General features: G+C 55.9%; 1 protein-coding gene and 1 long non-coding RNA gene across 11 annotated transcripts in view; one reads left to right on the forward strand and one right to left on the reverse strand.

Moving 5' to 3' along the window:
- The window catches only part of HSPG2 (heparan sulfate proteoglycan 2), a 99,254-nt gene that overhangs the window by 163 nt on the left and 72,531 nt on the right, over positions 1–26,560 (forward strand). The gene's annotated exons all lie outside the window — the stretch shown is intronic.
- Positions 1–26,560, reverse strand: part of LOC139045355 (uncharacterized) — a 28,824-nt gene continuing 2,264 nt past the window's right edge. The window contains exon 4 of the long non-coding RNA XR_011503579.1: positions 1–26,545. This is a non-coding gene — a long non-coding RNA (uncharacterized lncRNA). The remainder of the gene's footprint in view (positions 26,546–26,560) is intronic.

A 26,560-nucleotide genomic window follows, 5' to 3' on the forward strand; every position in this document is an offset into this window, starting at 1 on the left:
GGGGGCCGGGGGCGCCTGGGGCCCCGCTCGCCGCTCCTGCCAACTTGGCGGGGGCGCCGAGGCTGCGCGGCTGCGACTCTGGCCCGGGACGGCGGCGCCGCCAGGGACCCCGGGCTGGCACAGGCCGGCGCCACCCTCCGCCGTGGGGCTGTCCCGAGGGGCGCCCGGGACCCTGCGTGGGGCCGGGGGCGGGGCCGGCCCGCGTGGGAGCCCGCGGGTCACCCGGCCACGTTGCCGAGTCTCCAGGTCGCGGTAGGCATGGCCCGGCCTGCCATTCCTGGGGACCCGGTGGAGAAACTTCTAGCAGGGTGGGAACTTGGCAGGGCGAGGGCACCCCTTTCTGTGCGAACTTGGAGAAGGTGCATTCAGGAGTGATGGGGACCCTCTCAATCCTCACTGGAACTTTCCCATGCTGTCTGTCCCCTTGGGGAGCTTGTAGCCGAGCAGGCACAAGTAAAGAGCTGTTCTAGACACACCGAGGCTTGTGTGGGACACCCACAGGCCCTGGAGTCACCCAGCCCAGGACTTGAATCAGCTCCTGCTCTTCACTGAGTAGCTGTGTGACCTGGGGCAAGCTAGTTAACTGCTCTGAGGCCAGCCACATGCCTAGAGGGAACTCAGAATGCATGGCCTCACAGTGCGCGGCTGGAGGGGGGTTGGCAGGACTGGATGGAATGTACAGGAAAGTGCCTGGTGCCGGGCCTGTTGTATGGTGGACACCCGGTGGATCCGTTTCCCCAGTTTCCTCTTCCTCAGGTCTTCAAGGTGCGGGGAGGCCTGCCCCTACAGCCCGCCCCCTGCTCTGAGCTTGGACGGGCTCTTGCTGAGGAACATAGCATAGTTAGCTGGGAGAGGCTGGGGAGACCTGAGTGAACTCCAGAAGGGCGGGGCAGGGAGCTGGTGGCAGATGTGGGTGGGGGCACATCTGGGGAGCTGGGCCTGCTGTGGTGAACCACAGAGCCGCCCGCACCCGCTTTGAGGGGGTCCTAGGTGGCCCCTGTCTCTGTCCCCCAATTCTCAGAGCCAAGAGAGACTTTTCTAGGCTGGCCAGTGTTTACTCAGTGACTGACTCCCTGTCCTCGCCTTGCCGGCTCTCTCACCTCTGCCCTCCTGAGTCACTGGTTAACCCCCACCCCAACCTGACCCTTAACCTCTCACCCCACCCACCCACACCTCCCTCCTACCCCACTCCCCAGCCTCTTTAATCCTCTGTCTCCGTCTCTCACCCCGGCACATCCAGCAGGCCCATCTGTTGTTCTCCAGTCTTGATCTGAACTTGCAGCTCCAGACACTGATCTTTATTCTTCCAGAAAGGAGGCACCAACCTAGCACATGGGATGTCTTCCTTTCCTGACCCTCCCCTGGCTCTGACCCCCTCTCCCCCATGAGGTGTTCCTGGATGCTTGGGCTTGACAGGGGCAGGAGTGGGGAGGCGGGTGGAGCTGTTTGCTGTGTGCCCTAGGAATCTCCACACAAATTCCCAGATTGCAGCATCGTCTCATTCACTTGTTCATTCATCACATCTTCACTGAGCAGCATTCCAGGACAGTCCCTGGGAGCTCAGGGGTTCATTCATCGGGCAGATGTTGGCCAAGCACCTACTGTGCACAGTGCGTCTGACACGGGTGCAAGGGGCTGAGCAAGGACAGGCCCTGTCTGCTTTCCCAGAACTCAGACGGGTGAACAGGCAGCTCCAATCCTGTGGGTTTCTAGAGCCTCTTCAGCCACCACACCGAGGTCTTCGCTGTCCGACCCCAGGCGGATGGCAGAGGGCTGGAAAGAGCTCAGCCTCTGAAGTCTCACGGACCTGACTCTGAATCCCAGCTCTGCCGTTTTTTAGCTGTGTGGTCTAGGGCAAATTCCTCTCTCTGAGCCTCAGTTTCCACATCTGTAAAATGGGGGTAAGAAGTTTGTTGTGTTTTAAATGGCATCACGTTCTTAGCCAGGGCCCCAGCGAGCCTTGGGCTCCTCCTTGCCTACTGCTCTTTACCTCTTCTGCCCCTCAGTTCACGTCCACGAGCCGATAGTGAGTGGGTGAGGGTAGGACACAAGAGGAGGGTGAGAGCTCCAGACCTCACTGGGGGCAGGAGACAGAGGAAACAGTGGTCTGTGATTAAGTGTGGGAGTGATTTCAGCTCAGAGGAGGTGGGGAGGCTTGTGAGGGGTCGGGGCCCGGCCTGGCTGACTCAGGGCCCGCCTTGGCCTGCTGACCCCTTTTCTTCCTGCTCAGGCCTTAGCCCTTCCTTTCTTGGGGCCAGCCCTGCCAGGAGACAGGAGTCTTGAGGGGGCCGCGGGGCTGACGGTGTTTTCCAGGCTGAGGAGGGAAGTCTCCGAGATACCTGTTTCCTGCCTTGGCTGGGTTTCCTCGCCGGGGAGGCTGCTGCGGGCAGGCGGGCGGGGAAACCAAGGAGCCTCCCCTTCCCCCGGGGGCAGCGTCACCTCAGCTCCCCCTTGACAGGACTGGCTGCCCTGCCCCCCCCCCCCCCACAACCCCCCTGCTCCAGACCTGCTGCTGGGGGGTATGAGCATGCCCTGGGGATTTCCGGAGGGAGGGCTGCAGGCCCCTGCACAGAGGGTGGCGGAGGCTGGAAGGGGCAGTGGTGGGCCACCCCCATGCCTTAGGCCCAGCTCCCTGTGTCTGGGGAGTTGTGGCCCCCACCTGGCTTGGCCCAGGCCTGTTCTCAGGCGGAGCGCAGGCAAGTTGGGATCTGTGGGTCTGAGGCCCGGCCTGGGAGACCGGTGGAAGGAAGGTGGCAGAAGGGACCTGGGTTCAGGGCTTAGACCAGGGGGTAGGAAGGTCTTAGGGTGGTAGGCCAGATGATGACAAAATAGCGGATAGTGCCCGCTGCCTGCCAGGCACGGAGTTTCTCAGTGAATCCCCACATGTTGGCCCCCTGCTCAGAAGCTCCCCGCCCTCCCCATGTAGCTCACAGTCAGACCCAAGCTGACTGTGACTTCACAGAGCCCTCCAGACCCATAAGACCTGACCTCCTCGCTCCCTCTGACTCTCCTCCTGCCATCCCTCCCCTCACTCGCTCCCTCAAGCTACATCCATCTTTGTCTCTTGAACATGCCAAACGCACTGCCACCTTAGGGCCTTTGCATCTGCTGTTCCTTCTGCTGAGAACGCTTGTCCCCCAAATATCCCTGTGACCCTCTAGGCTTCATTTCCTTCAGGTCCCCGACTACTCTGCCCAACATTCACTTTATTTTATTTTTTTCTTGTCACTCTCTGCGTTGTGTTTGTTCACTTGTTTCTCTCTCTCCTAACCCCCAACTTAAGGTCCACGAGAGCAGGACCTTCTGTGTTTTGTTCACTGTTGCTGTGAACCTCAGCACCTGTGGGTAGAAAGTGCTCACTCAGTACATCTGTTGCATGCATTGAGCTCTAGCTACTAGTATAGTCCCCATTGTCTAAGCAGAGGAAATTGAGGCACGGAGAGGTTGCTAACTTGCCCCGGACTCACATACGCCTACTTGTTGGTACCAGGAGCCAGGCTTCAAAGCCACACGAAGCTCCTCACCGCTCTCCCTACTGTGTACTTGCTTGTTGCTGGCAGGAGGTGTTCATAAAACTGTTGTCACTGATGTTGACGAAAGTAAGAACTCAGGTCCTAGTGGGTGCAGGGGCCACTCAGGCAAGGAAGAGAGGAGTCTGGCTTCAGGGACAGTCCCTCAGGATGGGTGTGCCTCAGTGTCTACAGAGCCTTCTGGGGTTGCCTGCCCTGGCGGGAGCCTAGAAACACTAAAGTCTAGTCTCGGGTGGTCAATACCTGTTCATTTGTAGGTTTGTTGATTGAGTAATTTGCTCATTAAATGTTTGAGACCCTAAAGACAGTTGAATTAATCCAGGCGTTTTAAGGCCTGAGTGGGCCCGGCTGGGCCCTGCCCTGGGTGGGAAGCACAGGAAAGGACGGTGGCCGAGCTGCCCTGCGTGGAGCCCTCACTCGGTTCCCCTGGCTGTTCCCTGGGGGCTCAGGGTTAGGATGAGTCTGCAGAGGCTTCAGGGCTGCCTGGCCTTGGGGCCAGAGTCGCAGGAGGGAGGGCAGGAGGGGCCGCCGGGGGTGTGGAAAGATCTGGAACGATGATTCACAGGCCGCTGGGAGGCCAGACATGTGGGTTCTGGACCCTCAGACCCCTTGGGGCGTGCGGGAAGGACTCCCAGCCCTGGCCTGTTGCCCCCGGCCCCAGCCCAGTCCCAGCTGTGAGGGGTCAGGCTGGAGGAGGAGGTGGTGAACGTGACCCTGCTCCCCAGCGCTTCCTGAGGATCTGCTGAGCCCATGGCACCCTGCTCCCAGGGCCCACCCTGGCCTACCCCTCATCTTGCTCCTGCCAGGAAGGAGGAGGTTGGACAGAGGGTCCTGGCCCTGCTGGAATGTTGCCCCAACCTGGCCCTTGGCCTCTTTGGCCCTTCTGCCCCCATCCTGCTCCCAGGGCCTGGCTGGGGCCTGCTGGCCGCCCCATCGCCCAGAGCTGGCTGACTGAAACCCAGAAGAATGTGTGGAACTCACTTCGCGGGGAGCCGCCAGCCTCGCTGCCCAGCCTGGTGGCGTCGGGTCCGTGTCAATAGCGGCCTTGAGAGGGGAGTGGCTCATGGCTGCTGGGGGTGGCTGGGCCAGGGGCACCGTCATGAAGCCCTGAGAACAAGGTGACTCTTTGAGGCCTGGGAATGTGCGGCCTTCAAGTCTCAGCCACTCGCAGAACCCACCCTCCCCTGCTTTCCTCGATGCCCCTCTGTGCCAGGACTGCAGGGACCTGAGCGCATCCCCGGGGCATCCCTCGTACCCCTGAGGTGTCCTTAGGGCCAGCTCCCAGCTACCTACCAGAGCCCTTCCCCTGAGGCCTGGAGGAGGGCACCCTGTTTCTCTGTTGCTCTGGATTTTAGGGGGCCATCTGGAGCACAAAGGCTTGCAGTGGGTGTTGAATGAATGAATGGACAAATGATATATGTCATTAAACATTGTGTGTAAACTAAAGTCTCCTACAGGTGTGTGTTAGACTTGAAATTCACTTAAGTATTTACTAAGCATCTTCTAAGTACCTGACCCTGTTCTAGGTGCTGAGGTTACGCCAGAGAACAAGAAAGTCAAATTCCCTCCCCTCAGGTAACTCGTGTTGAAGCTAGTGCAGGAAAGCAAACAATAAATATATGTCAGGTGAGGATAAGTGCTCGGAAGAAAAAGTGGTGGTGATGTGGGGTGGGTGTTCAGGAAAGGCCTCTGGTAGATAACGTTTGAACAGAAGGCATGTAAAGGAAGCGAGGGTGTGAGAAAGCACTCCAGGCGGGCAAACAGCTAGTGCAAAGGCCCCGAGGTGTGCTTGGCATGTTTATGGAAAGCAAGGAGCCCTGTGTGGCTGGAGCAGCCTGAGTGAGGGGCAGCGTGGTAGATGTGGTCAGAGGTTGGCAAGGGGAGATCGGCAGAGCCCTGGCCGTAGGAAGGACTTTGGATTTGCTTCTGAGTGAGACGAGAGATCACTCTATTAGCTGTGTGGAGAAGAGGATGTGGACGGTCAAGGATAAAAGCAAAGGAGGCCGTGACCCCGGCCAGAGATGATGGGAGCTTGTACTGGGGTGGTGCAGGTGGGAAGAAGTGGTTGGATCCTGAGTGTATGTTGAAGGTGGGGCTGACAGGATTTGCTGACGGATCTGGGGTGGGGTGGGACAGAAAGAGAGGAGTCAGACGTGTCTCCACCGTCTTTGGCACGAGCATCCAGAAGGATGGAGCTGCCACTAACTGAGGTGGGGAACCTCCAGGGGGTGCAGGCTTGGGAGGAAGATGAAGAATGGCAGGTGATGGAGGGGACAATGGACGGAGGATGGAGTCAGAGCTGGCTGACTCATAGCTCGGGCAGTCAGCCCCCTCCCAGCCCCGCCTTCGTCGAGGGGGTCTTGCTGAGTGTACATTTGTGGAGCTGCAGACGCTGATCCCTTTGGAGCCCACAGCCTGAGCTCATGGCTTATATATTTGCGTGTGTATATGGAATTTACTGTCTTCCCCCTTCTAGAATGGAAGCTCCATCAGGGCGGGGACTCACTTTCGTTCATTGCAGGGTGCTGGTGCTCAGGCTCCTTGCTGAAGACTGGGAAGGGGCTGCATCTGCCCCTGGACTCAGGGGAGTTGTCCTTCCCAGCCACTGTTCTTTCCTGAGTCTGAAGCTTGTGGGACAAGAGGGGGTGCCCACTCTGACATCTTCCAGTTGTCTATGCCCTCACTGGACTCAGAGCCCCTTTCTCTGGGCACTATGGTCAAGGCTCAGAGGGCACTGCCTTCATGTCTCTGCTCAGCCCCAATTGGCTGTGTGACCTTGGGCAAGTTGCTTCATCTCTCTGAGCCTCAGGTCAGAAATAGGGATCATGATGCTTGTTTCCCAGGTGGGTATGAGACCCAGTGGATGCACCTCACTCGGTGTCTGGAATGTGATAGTTGTTTGACAGTCAGCGGCTGCTCTTAGTCTTGTTCCTGCTGAGGGCAAGGCCAGTGTGGCATTTGACACACTTTCCCCTGATCACAGCCGCTGCCATCCAGTGACCCAGTGCCGCTCTGGGCTTGTTGAACAAATGGCCGAGTAAAGGGGTCATCCTGTGCCCTCCGCTTCTCCTTCCCAGTCTGAGAGCCCTGGATGGAACTGATCTGATCTGTCACTGCCCCCTTCCCCCACCGAGGCCGCAGCTGCAGGACAGAGTCCACCCTTCCACCCGATTGCTCCTTCCTGGAGGGGAGGAAGGAGGGGGGCACACCCCAGGGTGTGGCCTGGGAAAGGCTGGAGCCTGTGGACGCTTTGTCCCCTTCCCAGATGTGTGCAGTTGGTGGGCTCTGAGCAACAAGAGACATGGCCAAGTGACTCCCATGGGTGCAGAAAGGATGTTCATGCATCTTAAGGGGAGCGGTGGAGGGGGCTTCCTGGGACCCCATCCCAGCCCCGTCCTTCTTCAGGCCTACACTGGAGGAGGCAGGACCTTTTTCCGGGAGCCCTGGGAAGACCTGTAGTGGGTCCTCATTGGCCAGGGTGGGTGGGTCCACGCAGCTCTAAATCTGGCCCCAGTGGGCTCTCAGAGAAACAGCCGGACCAAAGAGAAAGAGACGCCAGTGCGTCGTGACCTCTCTCCTGTCCTGTGCCTGAGGCTTGGGCTGCTGGGTGGAGACGTGCCCCTTCCCCATTAGGGTGGGTCACATCCAGGTGTTTCATTTTTTTAACGTTGGGCATCTTTTCCCCAGTCCCAGTCCATGGGGATGGGGAGGACTTCAGAGGCCTCGGGTGACCCGGCAGTTGCTTCTGCTAGGGTGGGGCTGGGAATTCCCAGCTGCCTCTGGCCCCTTCCCAGCCCACCTCCAGGTCCCTGCCCCCACCTCCCCATGCTGGCCCCAAGGAGCCAGCCCTGGCCCCCACCTCCTGGTCCTGGCCTCGCATCCTCACCCCAGCTGGCTCATCCCCCTCCTTGTTTGGCGTTTCCAGTTTTCAAATAGTTGGGAACTGGGATCATGCCTCTTTTTGGCTCCCTCGCTTGGCTGGCTGAACTGAAATTCTGGCCTCATAAATCCTAGCTCCAGTGGCCTCTTCCACTTAACAGCTCTACTCCCTCTCCTGCCATTTGCCTTCCTGTGACCCTTGGGCCAAAGGAACAGAGACCCAGGAGTTTCCCGAGGACAGACTAGTCTCTTCTCTGCCCTGGGACCTCCACAGTGACCTCAGTCACTCAGACTGTCAGCCGGGGCTCAGTGAGGGCTCATGCCTTGATTAAAATCACCACCCTCTCTTGAGCCAAGCCTCACACAGAGTTCTCTCTGGGCATTATCCCATATAATGCTCAAAGCAATCTTTTGAGGTTGGCATTATTATCTCCATTTTACAGGGGAAACTGAGGCACAGAGAGGGGACATGGCTGGCCCAAGTCAACCATCCAGGACATGGCACAGCTGGGAGAAGTGCCCAGGTTGTCTGACTCCAAAGCTGTCATCCCTTCCCCAGTAGGTCCACCTTGTTGAGTGGAGAGAGAGGACAATCTGGGAGGACTGGCATAGTCAGGACAGGCTGCCTGGAGGAGGGGGACTGGGCTGACTTTGGCAGAGGGTACAGCAAGCTGCTGATCTGCCCTGTGGGCTTATCCAGCTTCTACTCCTCAGAGCTGGGGACCTTTTGCCCCTTGGCCTCCATCTCAACTTAGTGATAATATTCCCTAGGGAGATGGATTTGGGTTTTCCTGGGATTGAGACCCTTGGGAGACCCTTGAGCAGTCAGATCTCAAGCTCTCTGTAGGGCCTCTAGGGCCTGCCCTGTTTGGAGTTCAGTGGAGTTTTGCTGAGTGGGGCCTGCTCTGAGCCAGCCCTGTGCCCACCTCACTTCTGGGGGCCTAGGTGAAGTAGGAGGCACAGAAGCACATGGCCCAGCTGGGAGGTGGAATCTGCATACAAATCCTAGGCTGTGTCATGTGAACATCCCTGTGCGTTGGAGGAGTCGAGAATTCATCCATCCATCCGTCCATTCGTTGATTCTCTCATCCCTTGCCGAGGGCCTGCTGTGTGCCAGACAGCGCGCTAAGTGTTTTATCTGTGTTATTAACACTCTCCTGTGTAGTTGGGATTGTGTCTCCATTTCCAGATGAGAAACAGTTCAGAGGAGAGCAGTGACTTGCCCAAGATCACACAGCCAGGTGCAGAGGAGGGTGGGAGCCAAGTCCAGCTCTGTCAGTCCTCCTGGGAGAAGTTAGAGGCCTGGGCCCTCCTCCAGAAGCTCTGGGTCTTGTTGGGGAGGCAGGACTCATGAACCATACGTACCCAGCACAATTCAAGGTCCAGACGACAGAAGATTGCCAGGGAAGGGAAGGATCCACTTGGCATGAGTTATCTGGAAAGACTTTCTGGAGGAAGTGGGCCTTAAAAAGCAAGGAGGTTTGACTGGTGGGGGAGGAAGGCGTCCGGGGCAGGGGTCCAGAAATCGTCCACATGGTCCCTAAATTCACATTGTTGTCAAATGTGTGAGCAGGAAGTCCCTGGCCTGCTGCTGGAGTCATTAACACTGGGGAAAGAATGAGAGGAAGTCACCAAGATAGCCGAGGTGACATCCATTCCAGTCCCCTGCCCTGTACCTGCCCAGACCAGGAGGCAAGAGGTCAATGCCTGGGCCTCCACTTGGTTGCCAGCCAGCTACCGACACTCTTTCCTGGGCCTCATTCTTCCTACCCACAGAATGGGTTCCTTTCTTGCTCTCTGGCCACCTGCCAACTCAGAGGAAAACGATGTTGAGTTCTTGGAGAAAACCACTAGCTTCCCCTCAGGAGTTGGTGGTCTTCCATTCTCTGGGGCCTGGGGCAGTAGCCACCTTGCGAAGCCCACCATCTTACCGATCCCACGTCTTTCTTCATTGACGCTACCAGCATGCAAGTGCCAGGCCCTGGGCTAGGGAAGCAGATGAAGGAGATGGCTCCCTGCTCCCTTAGAGCTTGAAGTCTAGCCTGTCCTCCTGATTGGACCTGGAATCACCCCTGCAATGATCTGCCCACATCAGTTCACCTCTGTGCCCCTTGGGCACCTGCCACTGAACTGACATCCAGGGGACTTGTGAAAGTGTGTTTAGCAAGTGAGCATTAGACAAGATCCCTGTGCTCCTCCTGGCCCTGCTGTGTGATCTAGGGCAAGTCATTTAACTTCTCTGAGCTTAGTTTTCCCAAATGCAAAATAAGACCATTCATTCATTCAGCAAACATTTATGGAGTGCCAGCTCTGTGCCCAGCCCTGTGATAGGTACAAACACCAAGCATGGGTCGAAGGAGCTTCTTGTCTGATAGGGGAGGCACGCTGGGTGGTAGATGAGTCAATAGAGAGGGAGGTGGGGAAGCAGGCTGCATTCAAGGAAGAGTCTTCTAAGACCTTTAGAGCTGGTTTCCAGGGCCGCTCAACCTCTGGGAGATAGCTGAGACTTTGTCTCAGCCCCTATTTGTTATTCTAGTTATTGCCACAGTTTGTTCCCCTAGCTTATGGGAAGAGGGGACCTGGGGAGACTGCTTCCCCTGGGCTGGGGCAGAGGAGAAGACCCGCCAGGGTGGAGAGGAGAGCAGCCCAATTTTATCGTGGGTCTCAGATGAGCTCATGGATGTGGGAAATAGCGAGGGCTATTTATACTGAGTCTGGTTATTTTAATTTAGGAGACATGGAAGCTGCCTGTGGAGCTCAGGTTTGGGGTTCTGTGGCACAGCGAGTCAAAAGAGGGGAGAAGGCTTCAGCTCCTGCTTTCTGCTTTCCTTCCTCTTCTCTCTCTCCCCACCCTCCTATGGGAGCTGGAGGGAGGCAGGGATCAGCTCAGGCTGGATCTGACTTGAAGGAAAGGGTTAAATTGGCCTGATTTCCAACCTCTTGGTGGGGGGAAGAGGTAGGTGGGAAGAGGTGGGGAGAGGGGACAGGGACGCTGGGGCAGGAATGTGTGATAAGATCAAAGCTTTCAGCCTGCCTGGGCCTCACCTTGGTTTCACCTGAGCAATTGAAGGGAATTCTCTAAGTGGGAGGAAGATGGAGAATGTGACCCCTGGGGGAGGGGTTCCAGGACCCTCCTCCCTTCAACACTCATGGGCCCCACCTCCTGCAGGCCTCCAATGCCCCTTCCCACCCAGCTGCCATCTCACAGAAGGCCCAGCTCTTGCCCTGACAGGTGCTGGAAGCCCCAGAGCCACCATTACCTGGCACATGCAGATTGGGGGACACCCTTCCTGCCACCCCCACTCTCACTACCCCACTCAGCCCTGGGGTTTCTGGCCAGGGCTCAGAGGCTCCTTTCTGTGACCTGTTAGCACCCCCATCAGTTAATTCTGCAGGTTGTACTTTGAAATAGTGCCATGGGCAGGAGGAACAGCCCTGAGTCTTCTCCTGGCTCTATCACTTATTGCTGTGTAACCCTGGGCTGGTGGCTTCACCTCCCTGAGCCTCATGTGTCAGCTGGGAATGGTAATAGCTCCTTTGCAGGGTTTTGGTGAAGATTAGAATTCATGTAAATCTCCTACAGCCGGAAGAGGCAGTTGATAAATAACAGGAACTATTATTTTGTGACTTTCCCCCCTACTTTCAAGACTGCCCCTGGTACTTGGTCCTAGGTAAACCAAGGGGCTCGATTTTGTTCTGCCTAGCCTCCCCCCGGCTACAACTTTGAGAAGGCCCCAAGCCCCAGGGTCCATCCTCCTGTCTACCACTTACGGGTCTTCGTAATGTTGCCAGGGGAGTAAGGTAGGAAGGGTGACTGAAGAGGGCCCAGACGCTGTGTAAGTGCCCTCAGGCACCTGCTGGGCCACCTGCCCTGGTGATACCAGGTTAGGCCTTCCCAGCCAGCCTGAGTTGGCCAGGTGGTCCAAGCTGCCCCTCTCCCATGCCAGAGGCCACAGCAGCCCAGCTGTGTGGCTGGGAATGTGGCCTAGGCTGTCTTCTCTGGCTCTGCCCCGTTAATGATTACTCTGGGCCCCAGGAGAGCAGGGGATGGGGAGGCCCACCCGCCCAGCTCCTTCGCCACTGGCTGCACCCGAGGTATGTCAGCACCTGGGTGTTCCCTGCTTTAATGTGGCAGCCCTGCTCTGGGGCACATGGGAGGGGGAACGGGGACTAGGGGCTTGGAGTCACAGATTGACAGGCAGCCTGTGCCCCTGGGGTCCTGGGCACAGACTTAGGGCCCACGGATCTGGGTTAAATATGAGCTAGGGTATAAACGGCCCTTGTGGTTTGGCGCCAGCCATGTGAGCAAACCCTACAATAATACGCCAGGTGAGCAAGCCCTTTTCGAGCGCAAAAAACTCTTTGCTCCTCCTCTCCCGGGCTCACACCCTGCCGAGAAGTCCCAGCTAGAAGGGGGTGTGTTGGTTATGGCTTTGGGACAGCTGGGCTTGGGTTCCGACCCCAACTCTGCCATTTCCAGGCTGTGTGACCCTGGGCAAGTCACTTCACCTGTCTGAACACCCATTTCCTGAAACAAGAGAATACTGATCCCTGCTTTGCAGGTGTCAGTGAGCCAAGGTGTGGGAAGTATTTACTTCATAATTAATACCTGGATAATGGTAGCGATTATTACTGTTATAGTTTTTGTTATTGGGAGAAAGTGAAGGTTGAATCCTAGTCTTGGGTAACCAGGGCAATGGTGGCCCATGGGACCAGCTGGAGGATTTAGGGGGAAAGGATCCCTGGGGAGATCCCAGGAACGAGTATGAAGAGGACCTACGTGAGAGGGCTGGAAGGATGGAGAGAACAGGGCTTTGGCGGGATCTCCCAGCCTACCCGAAGCCCACCTCAGCCCTCCCAGCCCTGGTTCCTCCCTGGGCTGCGTCCTGAGGTTGATACAGGGCCAGAGTAGGGGAGGAGGGAGAATCGTTTATTTTGATAACATTAGGGCATTTTCCCCCACTGGCAGCTGCTATTTTGAGAGCCCTGGAGAGCAGGGGCTGTGGTTAAATTAGGGAATGTTGCTCCAGAAGGAATGTGTGAAGCCGTGGGGCCGAGGCTACAGGAAGAGGACGGTCGGTTCACTCCATATAAAATTAAACGAACAGAGCAGCTCAGGCCGCTTTATAAGGCGATGGAGGGGAGGCCGCTGGAAGCTGCCGCTGGGGGAGTGGAGATGATGGCCCAGGGCCTCTTTGCAGGAAGGCTGGGCCTGTTTCCGGAGGCCCAGCTGGCCCAGCAGGGGCTGGTGATGGGGCTGAGGAGCGGGGCTGGTGTGGCCTCAGCCCTGTGCCTCTGGCTGCCGCTCCAGGCGGGTGGGGCTTGGGGTGGTGTGATGCGTGGGAAGGATGGGTCTGCACACTTGGCCTCAAGTCCTGCTTCTGCCTCTTTCTAGCCTTCTGTGCTTGGGCAAGTCATTCCACCCCACTGGACCTCGGTAGTGTCAGTGGTGAAATAACGGTTCCAGCCCCCTAGGGATGTTGCTTAAGGATTAAATCTCTGGAAGAAAAAGCTTTGCTAACTTTTATTGAGGGCTACTGTGTGCAAGGCACTGTTCCGACTCGGGGGTGGTCCAGGCACCGGCAGCTTGGGCCTCACCTGGGAGCTTGTAAGAAATGCCGAGTCTCAGGCCCCACCCAGACCTACTGAATCAGATTCTGCTCGCTAACAAGATCCACAGGAGATTCCTGTACGCGTCAAAGCGGGAGCAGCTCTGCTCCACATACATTGTCTCATTTTATCTTGAAAACCACCCCCGTGATGTAGGAGTTATTGTCATTTGACTTGTGACAACTGAGGCATGGAGAGATGGCCATCATAGAAACTCCATCAATGTTGGTTCTCTTCCCAACTTCTGCCTCTTCTTGCCTTCTTTTGCTCTGAACTGAGGTCGGGGAAAGGAATGGGATATCGGAGCCCCTGGCAGGACTGGAGAAAGTCAATAGTGTCCCTCCCTTTGAGACTTGATCACTCTGTCTTCTCTCCATTCCCCCATGGGATCAGCACAGCTGGATGGAAGCCACCTCCCCCAAGTCATTCCACACCTACTGTCCTTGGAGAAAGATGGGGCAGGAAAGGGGTTCTCCACTGCCGTGGCCTGTGGTTCAGACAGCAGCCACTGCCCAGCAGGTCGGGGAGAGGGGAGTCAGAGCAGGGGCTGTCCTGGGCTTAGAGTCACCCCACCCATCACTGGTACATTTGGGACCAAGTCAGTCTGGCAGCAAGTATTTTGAGGAACACCTGCTATATGCCCAGCCCTGGGGAAGTATCCTAAGTTTCCCCCAATTGCAAAGACTCTTCATTATACCGAAAAAAAAATGTTACTACACTTTACTTAGCACTTACCGTGTGCCACACCCTGTGCTGAACACTTGACTTGCATTCTCTCCTTTACCTATTTAATTTCACTATCAGTTTCCTCCTGTATAAAATGGGGAGGGTAATAACAATACCTATCTTATGGGGCTGTTATGAAGATAATATTTTCAAGTGCCTGCACGTAGTGTTTGTTTTTTATTTTTTTTGTTTATTTATTTTTTATTTTTATTTTTATTTTTTTATTTTTCTCCTTTTTCTCACCAAAGCCCCCTGGTACATAGTTGCATATTCTTAGTTGTGGGTCCTTCTAGTTGTGGCATGTGGGACGCTGCCTCAGCGTGGTTTGATGAGCAGTGCCATGTCCGCGCCCAGGATTCAAACCTACGAAACACTGGGCCGCCTGCAGCGGAGAGTGCGAACTTAACCACTCGGCCACGGGGCCAGCCCCATAGAGTTTGTTAAATAAATATAATAAGTACAAATAGTCTCCCAGCAAGGCGGGTACCATCACTGTCCCCATTTGACAGATGTACAAACTGAGGTCCAAAGCAGGAAAGGGACTCACCTGCCAGGATCATAGGAGGTTGGGGCAGAGCTGTAAGAAATCGAGTCCCCAGACTTCTAAGCCACTATTATCATTCAATTCGATTTAGTAAATATTTGTATATTATCCACTAGCTGCCACTCGGCCTTGGGAATTATCTAAAGGTTAAACTATAAATATATGTATAAAATATGAAAAAAAACAAACATGGTGTTTGCCCCCAAGGAGCTTTGGGTCCAGCAGGAGAGTGGAGACATTTGCTCAAGTGGCTATAATGAGGCCCAAATCTCTAGTCCCCTAAGAGGTACAAATTAAGTCCTGTGGATATACGGGGGAGAAAGATGTCTTTCTTGGGCGTCCAGGAAGACTTCAGAGTGGAGATGGTAGTTGAGCCAGGCCTTGAAGGATGGATGAGTAGATTAGATTGGGAGGCATAGGAACAGCATTCTAGGAGGAGGGAACAGCATACATAAAGGCCCAGAGGCAGGAAAATGTGCCCTGTGTTCCCGAGAGAGTGTCCCCCAGTTCCCAGGAGCCTTGGGGGCTTCGTGGCGTCTGGGGTGATGAAGCAAGTAAGTCAAGCCCAGCTTTCTTGTTAGTGAAGATTCCCAGTGTTCTCAAAGACTTGGATCCTCCAGCAGCTGGAATTACTCTGTCATCATTCTGCCCTTTCCTCATGTCAAGAAATCAAAGACTTTTATAAATGGCCTGTCCGAGCTTCTGGTCAGTGTGTGATAACCGGTGTAGCCGACAGAATTCGGGCCAAAAACAAGAGACTTGATGTCTTGATTAACTGGGCAGCCTTATCGCCCACACATGTCGATTTCCGTTCGTCTTCTCCAGCGTTGACAATACCTCTGGGTGGGAGCAGAGTGGAGGGGCCAGGCCCGGGTTCTGATTTCACCTCTCCGGCGTACCAGCTTTGTGGCCTTGGGCGAGCCTCAATTCCCTTCTTTGTAAAATGGAGACAGCTCTACGTCCAGGCTTGGTTTAAGGAATGGTGATGGTGTAATCTGCGCGTCCAGTATGGTAGCCATTGGCCACATGTGACTATTCAAATTTAAGTTTGATTAAATAAAATTAAATTAAAAAATTTAAAATAGAAATTCAGTTTCTCAGGGCCGGCCCAGTGGCACAGGGGTTAAGTGCGCATGTTCCCCTTCTCGGCGGCCCGGGGTTCGCCAGTTCGGATCCCGGGTGCGGACATGGTACTGCTTGGCAAGCCATGCTGTGGTAGGCGTCCCACATATAAAGTGGAGGATGATGGACATGCATTAGCTCAGGGCCAGTCTTCCTCAACAAAAAGAGGAGGATTGGCAGTAGTTAGCTCAGGGCTAATCTTCCTCCAAAAAAAAAAAAAAATTCAGTTTCTCTCTTGCACTAGCCAATTTCAAGGACTCAGTAGCCACCGGTGGCTAGCAGCTACCTTACTGGACAATGTAGATATAGAACATTTTCGTCACTGCACAAAGTTCTGTTGGACGGCCCTGGTGCGTGGGAAGAGCTGTGTGCACTCAGTAAGGAGTGGCTTTGTCTTTATTGCTGGTTCCCTGTCTCAGTTTGGAAGCCTCTGTCTGCAGAGGCCTGAGAGACCCCCAGGCCTCAGTGGAGGCAGACAGGATTGGCCCTCTCGCCACACTGCCTGCTTTCTCTCAGCAGCTGGGGCGGTCTCCCTCTCCCCTCTCCTGACTCCACCCCTAATGTAAAAAAGCCCTGACTTGGCTCCATGCAGCTCCCCTTTCCTCCCTTCATTCCCCCCCACGCCCCCAGCCTGCCTCTGCTTATCTCCCTGCTCAGCTGCTGGCATCTAGGATCTCTGCGTCCAGCCTCCGAGATCCCTACTGCCCACCCCCGAGGACTGGAGTCGGGGCGGAGGCCTCCCTTGGAAGTCCCAGCTCCCTGCGGAGGTGCCGGCTGTCGGGGCCCCTCTCAGCAGGGCGGAGAAGATGGTTTGTTGTGACGGGGGCAGTGGGCAGCCTGCCCGCTCCAACGCGCCCGTATCTGGGCGCCAAGCATGCTGTTTGCACTTGGCCGGTCCTCAGGGTCTGGCTCGGTGCCCACAAAGGCTGGCCTGCTGTGGCGCCCCTGGTTGCAAAGGCTGGTTGTGGGCCTCTGCCTGGTCAGAAGCACCAGGAGCTGTTCCTGGGCTGGGTCCAGCGTCCTGGGGGTGAGGGGCACGTCTGACACCTGGAGCTGGAGTGCAGCTCAGATTCTTGGCTGTGGCTAGGGCCTGGGTGCTGAGTAGGGATTAGACCCAGGCAGGCGTAGGCAGGGTGCACACTGCTGGGAGCCAGGCAGGAGGTCACCCGGGGCAGTTCAGGTTGTTAGGATCTGCATGCAGCATTCACACCTGTCCGAGAAGGAGCCTTGGGTCTGAGATGGCCAAAGAAGCTCAAGGTCACCTCCCAGCATCATAGTCCCCCCTCCATCATCAACCAGGAGGTGGACGAAGGAGCATCATCCTCCCTGAGTACTGAGGACGTGGAGGCCCAGCAAGGACATGTCGCTTGTCTGAGATCACACAGCCGGTCTGGAGGAATCAGATGTCTGACTCAAACACCTTATGTACTTTTCTCCTGTTCTGTCCCTCCCCATGGGAGTTCTGAGAACAGTAGCCCCTGGACACTTTGCTGAGAGGGAGGGTTGGAATTCTGGCCCTGCCACTTACTCCTTCCATGACCAAGCCTCTCAGCCTCACGTTCCTCATCTGAGGAATGGGGATAATTATACCTCACTCTCAGGGCAGTTAGGAGGGTTAGATAGCTGGCCTCCTGGCTGTTTCTAGAACATTCCAAAGATATTCCTGCCTCGGGGCCTTTACAGTTGCTGTTCCCTGTGCCTAGAGTCCTCCTCCTCCTCTAATGCACCAACTTCTGTCATGCGTCTATAAGTGTCACCTTCCCTGATGACTTGTGTGAACTAGCAGCCCCCACCTAGCCACTCCCTGTCCCCCTCACCCTGCTGTTTTTCTTTTAAGCGCTCCCGTCATTTAACAAGCGCTAGTTTATGATCCAGTCGGCTCCAAGTAGAAGGTTGGCTCCGTGAGGGCAGAGAACATGCCTGGTTCATAGTACCCGCTCTCGTAACAACTATTGGTTATTCTCCCTTCTTCCCAGTACCTCCCAGTACCTGACAGCTGTTTACTGGGCCCTGACTGTGTGCTGGCCCTGTGCTGGGCACTCACGGCTCAGCGCCATGAGTTTCAGCCTCCCCGTCACAGCCTTGTCACTTTCGTATCAGAGCTGAGGGGCGGGAGGTGCTGCTGTGACTTGCCCAAAGCCACCCAGCTGGGAAGCGGCATAGCCCCTGCCAGCCCGGCCAGTTCTGCCCCGCAGCTTACACCATGCCACCTTCTGCGTTGGGTTAACGAGATCAGCGCCTTCGCCCAAACTTGAGGCTCAGAATCCATGTTTGACAGGATTGAATGGGTCGGATTTAAGCGTGGCTCTCCATCTTTTTGGGGTCTCCCTTCCAGCCCTCTCTTCTCCTCCTGTGATCAGTCAGTTATGACGGCTCCCACTGTCCCAGAATGACAGGACCCTGTGGCTGGAGAGCCCCAGAGACCAACCCAAGACCCCAGGGTGGGGCAGGGAGCAGAGGGTGGCCCGGTCCCCAGCTGTCCTGGGCTGTCTGAGGCCAGGTGGACAGGATGTTCCCTCAGCCACAGACATTCCTGGTCTGAGGTGGCAGGCAGCAGGAGATTTACCATTTCCGGTAACCTGAGTCCCTGGGAGGTGAGTTCTCCCTGCCAAGGACACGCTCCCCTCGCTCGCCAGCCCTTCCTGCTCGGCTGGGCCTGTCTGCCTGGGGCTTAGGATGGGCCGGAGGAACGAGCTCCAAGTCCCAGAAGTTGAGACTGGGGTCTCAGGCCCTGGTCAGCCCCCGACAAAGACCCAGCCTAATGCCACCCTCCCAGAGTCCTCAGGAACTCCTTGGGAAAGGAGGCGACATGGTGGAAGGTGAAGGACCCGGTGTTAGGAGCCGGGAGACCTGGTCCTGGGTCTGCCTCTGCCATGGATGTGCTGGGAGACTCCTTCCTCTGTTCTTCGAGCTGCCACATCCTCTTCAAGTACCCGGCACAGCTCTCTGCACCCTGCATTCGTAATCCAACCGGTCCTTATGACAACGAGGGGCAGCGAGGGAGGGGCCCTAAAAGGAAGCTCGATGGGGTGAAGTTGCCCAGTGGGCAGCCAGTGTCACAGATGGGCTTTGATCTCGGGATCTCCAATGCTGGTGGGTCCTCCTTGATGTCCTTACTTCCCTTCTGTTGGCCTCGGTTTCCCCTTCTGATAAGGGAGGGTGTTGGGCCAGGTGATCCCTTCCGGCCCTGAGAGCCCAGGATCCAGGAACCTGTCCCAGCTGTCTGCAGATTGGTTTCTCTTGAGCTGAACTTAGCCTGGGAGGGGGCAGAGCACAAATCATTCTCCATGGGGGTTTCTGGAGAGCTCACTCTCTTGGCCTGTGAACTCTTGGATGGGTGGGATGGGAGGGGAGGAAAGAGAAGAAGTGACACTCAGACCTAGGCAGTGCCAGGCACTGGGTTATGCTCTCAGGCTGTCCTGTTGAATCTTCACAGCAGCCTTGTGAGGGGACCATTTTTATTCGCATTTTATAGATGAGGAACCAGAGGCTCAGAGAGGTCAAGTGATTTGCCCACGGCTCCACAGCTAGGAAGTTGCCAGGCTACAGTGTCCAGTCAGCTCCAAGTAGTGTGAGGTGGCATGTGGCCAACACACATTTCCTAGGATGGCTTTGACTTATTAATAAAATAGAAGTAATAGTCTTCCCCCAAAGCTGTGAACATGTCCCAGAATTTGAATACCTGTACATCCAAACTACATCTCCCAGGCTGCCTCTGACACCCGGAAGTGGCCTGGGAATCCTTTGTTAAACTGTTTCTCTATGTTTGCTTTGGAAAATATGGTCAGTGGTAATTATGGGTGTGCAAGAGTTCAGAGGAGCGAGCGCTGCGTGGGCTGGAGCGGACTGGAAGGATTGGCACTGAGCTGGGAGTGGAGCTGAGGGGGCTGAGAGGGGCCCGGGGTGGGGCCAGGCAAGGCCAAGTTCACAGGCTTCAGGAAGGCTGCCTGAAGGGCCTGCCATCCCCGCCATTTGCCGGGTAAACCACAAGGCCTCTCCTAGGACCCCCTTCTCAGCCACCCAGCCCAGCCCGTCCACCTCCCCCCAGGGTCTCTGGGGCCGCCCAGCCTCTAGGCAAGGCATGTTCGGCCCACAGACCTTTGCTCCAGCCCCTCCACCCTCACTCAGATTTCCCCAGGAACTGGGTAAAGGGCTGTGGGTGGGGCAGCGAGGCCTGTGTCCTGGCCAGTGGGCCCAGCGGGGCCAGGCTCCCTGGGATTTGAGCACTTGACAGCATAAGGACTGAGATGACCCCAGCGAGCCTGCTCCCACCCGCCTCCTGCTGTGGGGCCCTTGGCCCTGAGGCCCCAGCAGCTGTCAGCAGGGAAGGGTGACAGGGGAGGGCCAGAGGTGACTTCTCAGCCCGCCCCTTCTCCCCCTGCTTGGGCCAGGCCCAGAACTCCTACCAGCTGTTGTCAGCAGCTGCTGAGCTTTGTTCCAGAGCCAGCTCTGGGCACCCCCAACCCCCAAGACATCTTCCCACCATCCTTCATGGCCACTGCCCCTGGGGAGGGGTTGGAGCTAATATAGGGGACACGGTCACATCCCTTAGTTCCTTTGATCCTATTAATGATACCAGAAATAGGAATTAGTGCCCCTGTTTTAATGGAAGAGAAGACAGATCAGAGAAGCTAAGTGACTTGCTTGAAGTTGCACAGCTACTGAGTGGCTGAATTCAGGCTCCTGGCTCCCAGCTCAGTGTTCAGGCCGCTGCCTTTCTTCGGGGTGTGTTTGTGCAGGATGACAGAGACTTTGGGGTTCCTGGATTTAACTCCCACCTTGGCCACTTACTAGTTTTAGGGTCCCAGACCAGCTCCTTAACCACCTGGAGTGGAATTCTTATTTTCTTGCTTGTGAAATAAGATAATAATAGTACCTACCTCTTGGGATTGTTGAGCAAATTAAATGAGATAATCAATGTACAGTACTTAGCATAAGGCCTGGCATGTTCTGAGCACCCGAAATGAGGTCTGGCAATATTATCATCAAAGAATATTAGCCGCCTGTGCGCCCAGCACCGTGGGTGTTCTGTGGGGTTACAGACACATGTCATGAAAATTTATATCAGTCAGTAAATATTTGGCACCTACTATGTGCCAGGTGCTAGAAAAAGAGCAGTGACAAAACAGACGAAATTCCTGTCCCTGCTTATACTCCGTGCCGTGGCTAGAGAGACACGACTTCATCTCAACCACGGAGGCCTCCAGGCGCTTACACACACCCTGGTATTATTATTATCCTCATTTTGCAGATGAGAAAACTGGGCTGAGAAGATTGGAGGCAGAGCAGGGGCCAGGACCCAGCTCTTCTGAGGGTCTTTGGCAGCGGCCCTAGGGGCTTCCTGGAGGAGGAGGCACTGGTGCTGCATCCCTCAGGGCCTCAGGGCTTAGCAGGAGAGGTGGGGATGCAGAGAGTAGGGGACCAGTCACCACAGTCTGGGCAGCAACAATTTCAGGAAGGTCTTGCCGAGGTCAAGGCCTCTTGTTCCCCCGGGGTGAGGCCCAGCCAGAGCTTTAAATACCCCCATGCAGCCCAGAATAACCCCTATTGTCTTGGCCTGCGGCTGGGGGACCCAGGAGGATCTTGAGGGAGGCTGATCTTGGAGGTGGGGCGGGAGGAGGTCTTCGGGCGCTTCCCTATATGGTAGGGGTGGTAATTCCGCGAAGACTTTTCCATTTGGCTCCTGCAGGAAGGCCCGCCTTGTGGGAAGGGTGGAGCAGCTGCCTGGATTCTGCGTGAGCAACGTGCTGCTGAGGGGGGAACCTGTGGGGTGGGGGACTCCCAGGGAGGGCCATGTGCCCAAGTGAAGGTGCTCCTTTGTGCGCCAGGGATGTGTGTGCATTGGCCCACCGGACCCTCCACTGTGGGCGGCCTCGCCAGGTCCCCTCCCAGGGCCTCCTGGCACCCTCTCCTGCTCTGGCTATTTTGGGCTCTGGCTGTGTTCAGGCTTGGGGAGGGATGGGTAATCCTGTCCAGACCAAGGATGCTAGGGGCGCTCCTGGACCGGCATTCCAGCCTCCTGGATCTTTGATCGCTGTAGCCTCTGCCCCTGGCTTCAGCCTCAAAAGGTCATGGTCAGTGGACTCCGAGGGGATGCCAGCCCCACTGGCAAAGGCACAGAAGGGCACCAAACAAACCTCTTCCCTCGGGATGTTCCCTGCTGTTAGTATCAGAATAGTTGTGCTTCTTCTAAGCAACGGGTTTGTTTTTACCTCATGGGACGTGGAATCCAGGCACTGGTCAGGTTTCCTTCCTCTCATTGGCCCCGGAAAGCTCAGAGACGGATGAGTTGTCGCTCTCCCAGGTCTCCAGAATTCGGCCTGTGCTTTCTGTCTGCTTGCCTCACTCCGGGCTCCCTCTGTCTACCCTACCTGAATTTTTTTAATGTATATTTAGTGAATTTTCTCTTGCTATTAACGTGTGCATCTTTGTAAGCTGCTTTGAGTCTTTCTGGAGTGGGGTGGGGTATAAATAGATAAACCATGATGATGATGATGATGATGATGATGATGATAACCCTTTGCTGGTCAGTTCCCAGCAGTCTGATCCTTCAGGCTTGGTTCCAACTTTGTGATTCCCTCGTTAGCCCCACCCTCTTTGCTGGTGGGAGTCACAGCCTGCAATTGTAGAATCCTGACGTTTCAGGATTTCAGTGTCCTGAAGTGTTAAAGCCCGAAGGCTTTAAGATCTAAGGCTTTAGTCATCTAAGTTGAGAGCTTTCTAACTTATTATTAAGGAGTGAAACCCTTATTTCAATCAAAATAATAGTTTTGATTAAATACTGTAATATTTTGATAAATAACAGCAAACAGAGCTAGTGCTATTTGTGGCATTTTGCATTTTTATTTAATCCTCATGACAGCCCTAGGAGTTAGACACTATGAACATGAATTATCATGCCCACTTTACAGATGGGGAAACCGAGGCGCAGAGACGTGAAGCGACTTGCTCCCGGCCTCACAGTTAACCAGGGGCTCAACCAGACATATTATGTAGAAGGTCAGAATATAAAATGGAAAAAGGTGGATTTGTTTTTATTGAAGCGAGTATTTGAGGGAGGGGGCCCAAACTCTCCCTTCCCTCTCCCCACCCCCTCTAAGGTGGGCCCCAAGGCGCTGAGGACAGACTGGAAACCAGTGATCCAGGCTGCTTCGTCATTTGATGGAGGCAGCCTGAGGCCCAGGGAGGGGAAGGGACTTGCCTGTGGCTGGAAGCCCGTCTCAGACTCTTGTCTCAGACTCTCAGCCCCCCTCCTGCCTGGGAGAGCACCAGCCCCTTCCTCCCCCGGCCCCAGCCGTCGCCAGCCCCACTCTGCACTCGGCAGCAAGTGCTCCCTTGGCCCATTCAGCTTCTTCCCTCGCCGGTACCCGGTACCCTCGGACCTTCTGCGTGGTCCTGGGGGACTGGGAGTGACCAGGCACTGGGACTCGTCACCTGAAGGCTGGCCACAGCCAGGGAGGGGAGGGGCAGCTCCTGTCTGGGCGTCCTCAGACTGACAGGGTTTCACCCTGAGGTGAGAACATACCCTTCATGCCACCAGGAGCCTGTCACCTGGCCTGCTTTTCCTCCATCAGTGCTTCTCCCATGGGACCTTGGGGCTTTTCTGTCTTCAAGAACCCCCTTTTCAAAACCGCTGTGGTGGTGGTGGGCTGTATCTTACGTGTGAAGTGTTCCCGAGGGAGAGCTAGTTGGCAGCTAGCTGAGGGAAAGGTGTACATTTAGGGTGGGTGTTCCCAAACTGTCTTCTGTGGACCCCTAGTCCCATGAGCTCTGCATTGAAGAAAGGGTTCCAAGTTAAGCAAGTTTGGGAAACACTGAACAGTTGCCCTCTGCCCTTTTCTTCGTGTTCAAGACATTTAGGACCTAGGAAGCCGGCTCAGCTTCGTGTAACTAGCCTTCCCAGACGCGTGTGTCTGTGCTCCTGCCCAGAGCTGCTGTGCCCCAGAATGGATGTTAGTCGTGAGGAAAGGGCCAGGGGGCACTTCCTCTTATTCCCAGCTCTGTTGTCCGTGGGCCTATCTTCAGCCTCGGCTCGGCCCTGCCTGCCCCTTCCTTCCTCCCCCTCCAGGAAGCAGATGAGGAAAGCCCTGGGGGACGAGGGGAGCTGGCCTCCTTGGCCGCAGCTGTTCCAGCCTGTTTTTTCCTGTTGCCGATGCCCACGGGAGCAAGCAGGAGCGGAGTCACCGAGGCCTGGCTGGCTGGCTGCCTTGCGCAAGGCCCTGGAGCTGGCGCTGTGGCCCTGCTCGCCTCCGAGACCCCCGCCCACTCCCTGGGATGCTGGTCTGGGCAGCGGGCAGGCCTCTCCTCAGTGACTACAGGCAGCTTCTTGTCCCCCCAGAGATGGGCCTCCTGCCTGGAAAGCTCCAGGTGCCTGAGGTGGCAGGAGGAGGGCTCAGGTAACCCCGATTTGGAACCAGGGGTCTGGCTTCAAATCTTGGCTCTTCCAACTCTGTAACTATGGGCAAGTCACCTTTTGGAGCCTCAGTTTCTTCATTTGTAAACCCCAGTCATCCATTAATTTAGCAAATATTATTGAGCATCTAAAGTGCCAGGTACTTTGAGGTGCTGGGGATACAGCTGGGCAAAATGGGCAAAGTCCCTGTCTTCATGGAGCTGATGTTCTGGTGGGGGAGAGAGATGATTAACAGATAAACAAGTAAATATAGGGTAGAATGTAGGTAGTGAGGTGCTCTGAAGCAGGGTAAGGGAGGTGACAGATTCTGGCCCTGGGATGTGGTCAGGGTGGGTCTCCATAAAGGTGACATTTGAGCAGAAACTGGAGGAAGAGAAAGAGTGAGCAATCTGGAGGCAGTGTCCCCAGCAGGGGACACAGCAAGTGCAAAGGCCCTGAGGTGGGAAGGGCTTTGGTGTGTTTGAGGACTAATGAGACAGATGTGGCAGGCAGTGGGGAGAGCACAGTAGGAGCTGAGGTTGGAGAGGTGCGTGTAGGTGTGGGGGGGGTAGATCGCACCGCACCTCGCTGGCCATAAGAAGGGCTTTTCTTCTAATCCTTTGATGGGTGGAGAGCAACGGAAAGGCCTAACCTGGTAGGTTTGGGGAGAGGTCATTGTTGTAAGTGATGTCTCATGTCAACAAAAATGTGTGGAACATTTCCCCCATCCTGCCATAGGCCTGACTCTGTGTTAGGGGATTCATTCATGAAATCTGTGGTCAGTGACCCCGCAGGGCAGACCCGAGCAGGTTGGTGTGGCCTCAAAGGCCCACAGACACCCCAGTGCTCCACAGCAGCAGGGCCACTCGGGAGCCAGAGAACCTGAGAACCAAGCCGGGCAGGAGGCAGGCACGTGCACACCGCAGGCGCGGTTGGCACCGACGGTGCTTGGCGGATAATGTTCAACCCCTGGGGACCTTCTTGCTGGGCGGCCCAGCCCGGAAAGCTGTTCCTCCTTGGCCACCCCCACTGCCTTGGCGGCACCTGGCACAGGGGTGGGGCAGGGGCATTTCCTGGTGGCTTCCTGCTTCCTCCCTGTAAGCTGGCAGGCAGCGCACTCAGCGCCAGGGGAGGCCCCTTCTTGGGGTGTCTGTGTGGCAGGAGCAGAGTCAGGGCACTGGGAGGGTTGGGCTCTGTGACGAGCCCCGTGACCACAGCACGACTGTGCCGTGCATTCTCCCACCTCTGGGCCTCAGCACGTGCCCTTCCTTCGCCTGGTGCACTCTCTCCTTTCTTAAGGAAATCTTCTTTCAGACCCAGCTGAATTGTCATTTCCCCAACTCCACCCTGCCTCGCTAGGTGAGGGACCCTCCTCTGGCCCCTCCCAGCCCCCCCGTCCTGCCTCTGCAGAGCTCTCCGCATGCTGCGTTTTTGTCACTCCATTTAATGGTCTGTCTCCCCCAGGAACACAGAGCTCTGTGACTGTCCCCTGCCTCGTTTTATCCCCAGGGTCCGGTACGTGGGAGGTGCTCCAGAAGTAAAGGTCACAGTGACCTGAATGAACCCTCTGGGGCAGGTCTGATTGATGGCCTTTGTTTTCAGATGCAGAAGCTGAGGCTGCCTAACCAGAAAGTGGCCGAGGCGGCCTGGAGCGGCCCTCTGAGACTCAGGGATAAAGTGCTCTGCTTGGCCGTGGTGGTAGCAGTCCCTTTCGGGTGCCTGCCCCAGCTACGTCATAGGGCCTTCCAGGCAGAGACCACGTCAGGGCCACCTAGGAAAGGACCAGACAGATTCAGAGCTATCTGGCCGTGCTTCCCAGAGCAGATCACCCCTCGTTCCACTTGCCTCTCCCAGCAGCCCCAGGAAGGAAGCAAGCCAAGCAGGGTCCCCTCTTTCTCACTGGGGAAACTGATGCCTGGAGAGATTGTTATCAAAGGCCAGGGTGTGCTAGGATGGGTTTCAGGAACTGTGTGATTCAGTCCCCTCCTTTCTTTGGGATGAGGTGTTATTGCCTCGATTTTATCGATGGGGAACTGAGGCCCGGAGATAATTCTGGCACTTTCTAGCTGTTTGATCTTGGGTAAGTCCTTACTTTCTCTTTCTGAACTTCACTTTCTTCGTCTGTCAAATGGACTAATTCCTATCTCGAGCTTGGTGGGCAAGTTCGTTCATTCATTCATTCAGTCTCAGTGTGTCACCAAATATTAATTGAGCAGCTAGTATGTCTTTTCTGTTCCAAAGATGTAGCCATGATCAAAACAGATGAAATCACTGCCTTCCTGATGCTGTGCTTCAGCAGAGGTGGCTGGTGTGGAAGCTGAGTGCAAAGAGTAGGGACCCCCTACAGTTTGCTAAAAGGGAAGGGTGTCAAGGGGCTTCTCCCAGGCCACATGGTGAGTTCGAGGCAGAGCTGGGACGAGAACCCCAGACCCCAACTTCCTGCTCCCTTGGTCTCTGACAGGCCCTCAGTCCTCCCGCAGGGCGCTGGCTGGAATGCAGCCTTTCCAGGTCCCAGGCCTCGGTATGCGCTTACAGAGAACAGGGGTCAGAAGCAGGGGCCGCTGGCAGCTGTGCCTCCAAGCTAGCAGAGTACAGGAGAGGGGGCCCTGCTTTCAAACCAGATTCCTCTTGCCTTAGCTGTGTGACCTTGGGCAGGTGACTTCACTCCTCTGAGCCTTTTTCCTTATCTGTAAAAGGGGGTCATGGATTTGCGTGAGATGGGCCTTGTAGAGGCTGTCGCACCTGTGGGGATGGCAC

This window comes from Equus asinus, chromosome 5 (genome assembly GCF_041296235.1).
Source record: "Equus asinus isolate D_3611 breed Donkey chromosome 5, EquAss-T2T_v2, whole genome shotgun sequence".
Taxonomy (NCBI): Eukaryota; Metazoa; Chordata; class Mammalia; order Perissodactyla; family Equidae; genus Equus; species Equus asinus.